The following is a 4,079-nucleotide window of genomic DNA, read 5'->3' as shown; positions in this document are numbered from 1 at the left end:
TAAACTTCTTGAATGTTCTTCTGAGATGGTGATTTTAAGAACACTTTTGGGAGTCTTGTTCTGAATTTTTTAAAGAATTTTCGAATTCTCTTGTAAGAAGTTTTAAACGGAATTTATTTTCTGTTGCTTGATTGAGGGTGAAACCATTATTCGATTTTGACAAAATTGTTCTTAAAGTCGGCATGCGCTATTTTAAATGAGGTTTGAAAAGCTTCCTTGTTTATTGGAAATCGGTTTGTTTGTAATGCAACTCTTAATTCCTTTACCAATTTATAGCAAACTTTTACTTCGAATTTTCTTTCCTAAATAGAGCTTAAGTTTCTCTTTTGACCTCGCTAAGATTTTATACACGCTTGTTTGAATATGGACCTTGGAGATTTTTGAACAAGCATTTGATTTCTCTTCCGAGTTTTATGATTGCTTTTGGTAAGTTGTGCACCTAATTATCTTTCTAAAATATTTGAGGGAATATTTTAGCCTTTAGCCAAACTTGTGAGCATCTTGTTTTTAAAACTCTACATAATCTACTTCGATGTGAAATTGAACTAGAGCAAAGTCACGTTTATGCTTTTGTTACTCTCTTGAAGGATATTTGTTGCTTAACTTTTCTTTTAGACTGCGAGGTGATTTTCCTGCAAGTTTTCGATTCTTTTATGAATAATGTATTTGGAAGTGTTTTTAATCGTGCTCTTGAAGTTTTGTGAGCTTTGTCTTGGGTTTGAGAGATTCTTCTCTATAAACTTCATACTTCTTCGACTCAGCTTGAGTTTGCTTCAAAATAATACGCTGAATTTTCTTCTTATTGGTCCTGTTGGATTTCTTTGATACAAGGGTTATCTTTGAAGTTGTCAATTGATTTATTTCTAGCAAACTTTATTGGTTGAGTGTCTTTGTTTACCTGGATTGGATACATTCTCCCAAATCTATGAGTATTATTCTTGACATATGTCTTTCCTTTTTGAATCTGGTATCCTTCTGAGTAGACTCGAGAATTGTTTTGATATCACGCGCGACTTGTAGACGTAGTAACGCGATGCGTTAGTTCTTTAAGACGTGATATGTGTATATGGAAGGTGAAGTGGTAGGTGTGTGATGTTATGATGAGTTGTGGGTGTTTTGTCCCTTGCAAATGAGCTTGCGATCGTTAGGCTTATGATCGGATATGGGAATTGTAAAGTGCTTGATGGAGTTGGAAGGTTGAAGCTATGAGGTTGAGATGAGATTAGTGTACGGATGTTGAGCACGTCGTTGTAACCTCATCATGTTTTATAACCTTCAATGTCTTGCCTTACTATCACATGTTTGACCCATGTCACCTTTTGCATTGAGCCTACCTTGTAGCATTTGCTTTGCACTCACACTTCTACCTTGGCATCCTTATGCATATGACAATCAAAGTATTTGGAAACCGTATATATGTTTATATTTTGAGATATTTTTCCTTCTTCCTTAAATATATTCAAGGGTGAACTGTTATGAAATTTCTTTCATTTTGTATCAATTTTCGATGGCGAAAATTTTTATAAGGTGGGTAGAATGTAAGACCCAGAACCTTTGAAAAGTCTTTTTATGAGTAAGTCTCAAATCATATAGTTGTTTATAGCCTTAATTTCAGAAATTATTTTATTAGAGATAATTAAGGCAATTTTTAATTTATTGGATTTGAGACGAGTTATGATTATTATCCAATTTTATAATTATTGGGTTATTTTCTATATTTAAATTATAAAGTTGATAGTTATGAAATAATAAGGATTTTATATGATATGGACTAAATAATCAATATTTTAATATATTGATATTGCTATTTTGGAAAAATGAAGAAATTAAGTATATTATTTCTAATTATTTGATTTGGGCATTTTGTTGAAAATAATTTGTAAAAGCGATGAGTAAATAGTATTTTTCTATATACAAATAGTGTTGGATTTAAATTGGATTTCAATTACTATATATCCCTATTTTAAGTGAAATTACTAAAATGCCCTTAACCCTAATTTTTGAAAAATGAAACCCTTCCCTAACCTAACTCCATCAGCCGCTGGGTTCCTCTTCCCTTTCACCAAATCAATGCACGGCTTCTCTTGAATCCAACAATAACACCCTTCTCCCCTTTCTCAAATCGAATCACCGCCACGCTCCTCATTTTCTAGCTCATCGCCGTTCCTCCCCCTCATGCACCCCCAGCCGCACCTCTCATCACATGGCACACATTGCCTTCCCCAACACCCACGAAGAAGAAAGAAACAGACCAGTGAGAGAGAGGGCCGCGCCGCCAGTGGCACTTGGTTCGTGGATCCGTCACCTCTGCTCGTCGGTGCCGTTCAGGGGAGAAGAGAGGACGCGCGCGTGCAAGGGAGGAAGGAGCCGCCTAGCTCGTTGCCGCCACGCTGTTCGGGTCCGTCGAACCCTCCCTGCTACCGCCGTTCATGTCGTGACCAGAGGGGAGTGAGAGACCAAGAGGGAGGCGTCGTGCAAAGAGGGAGCTCGCGGTGAAGAGAGAGGGGCGCTACCTTGTGCGCCACCGTCACACCTGCATACCGCCGCTGCTACCGCGAGCTCGCTGTCGCCGGAGCTGGATAGTCGTCCTTGCCAGCTACGAAGAGAAGCGAGGTGAAACCCCCTCCGTGTCTGCTGCTTCGGTCTGCTACGAGAGGTCTTGGCGCCGCCGGAGCTTCCATTGCCGTCAGAAGCTGCCGCCGTCCAGCCAGCTGTTGCAGTGGTCGTCGCCTGTCGTGAATGGTTGCCGGAGAAGTGGTTGTGGCTGCCGAAACCACACCGGAGCTTCTGGCCATTTCCGCCGCTTGAGACCTTGCTGCTGTCACCGGAAAATTTTGCCGGTAAGCGTTTTAAGTTTGATTTCAGTTCTTTTGGAATTTCGAGAAGGTTTTGATGCTACGTGGTTTTTATAGTTGATCCACCAGAGCTTCTGGCCGCCGCCTGAGCTGTGCCGGGGCCGGTTCGAAACCGCAGCTGCTTCGTGTTATTATTCCGGTAAGAAATTATGTTTCGAAAGCCTTACGTTAGTGTCCCGTACGTGTATTAACTCTTGTTTGTAAAGTTATTTAAAAAAAAAAGGTTGGATTTGAGAAATCGTATTAATTGATTTATTAAGAGAATATTTATGTTTTCAAGCTTAATTTATTTAATGAACTTTATGCGTTGAGTTCGGCTTATTTAGAAACGAACTATTTGTACAATTTGAATCATTGAAGGAAAGAATGATGCTCTAATATTGATTTCAATATAAAAAGGAGCTTTTAGTGATTTTAAAGGAATTTAGACTTTTGATTGAGTAATCAAGTTTGAGGCATTTTGGAAGAGTTAGGAAAATGGGTTCCAAAAGAAACCTAAAAGTGGTTTGATTCAAATGAACTGGTTCCGTTTCAAATGAGTTGATTTTTGGACCGGGTTGGAACTTGTGATTTTGTATGATCAGTTTCATAATAAATTCAGTTTTATTTACTTGAACCGGGAATCTATGATTTTAAAGGTTTCAATGAATTTTAAGGAATTTATATAAGTTGACCTTCCCTAAAGACTTGGGACTCTGCCGAGGAACCTTGTTATAAAATCCCATTGTGGGATGGGCGATTTTGATTGTTCCCAAACTGAATCTTTAACTTTCCATGGTTTTGGAAGTCTTGGAAAGAGGATGCCGAGAGCGGCTTTGTTTTAAAAAGGGAACTCACTTTGAGTAAATTTGGCTTATGAGCCTGAGATGATTTGAGAAACGAGCTTTCTAAAGCCAAGGCTGAAAAGAGTTGAAACTTGATTTCAAAGTGAAATGAATTGAGAAAATGATTTATGGCTTAAATGCCGATTTCATAAATCTGATGATTTTGAATGGTGGAAGTGCTGTTTTATTATGAGCCGGAATGGCTATGTATGATTATGAATATTGATTGGTTTTGGATTGAACCGTGAGCCGGAATGGCTGTGTGTGATTATCAATATTGATTGGTTCTGGATTGAACCGTGAGCCGGAATGGCTGTGTATGATATGAATATTGGCTGGTTCTGAAATGAACCGTGAGCCGGATGGCTGAGATGGATGTTGATCCATGGATGAGATTGAT

At 38.7% G+C, this 4,079-nt stretch overlaps 1 long non-coding RNA gene across 1 annotated transcript; it reads left to right on the top strand.

Moving 5' to 3' along the window:
- LOC110270201 lies at positions 2,795-3,867 on the top strand. The gene is made up of 3 exons (XR_002359449.1): positions 2,795-2,840; positions 2,913-2,994; positions 3,857-3,867. It is a non-coding gene; the product is annotated as an uncharacterized LOC110270201 (long non-coding RNA).

The sequence above is a fragment of the Arachis ipaensis genome, chromosome B03, assembly GCF_000816755.2.
Source record: "Arachis ipaensis cultivar K30076 chromosome B03, Araip1.1, whole genome shotgun sequence".
Taxonomy (NCBI): domain Eukaryota; kingdom Viridiplantae; phylum Streptophyta; class Magnoliopsida; order Fabales; family Fabaceae; genus Arachis; species Arachis ipaensis.
The sequence above is the reverse complement of the archived record's forward strand: the minus strand, read 5'-3'. Positions and strand labels throughout refer to the sequence as shown.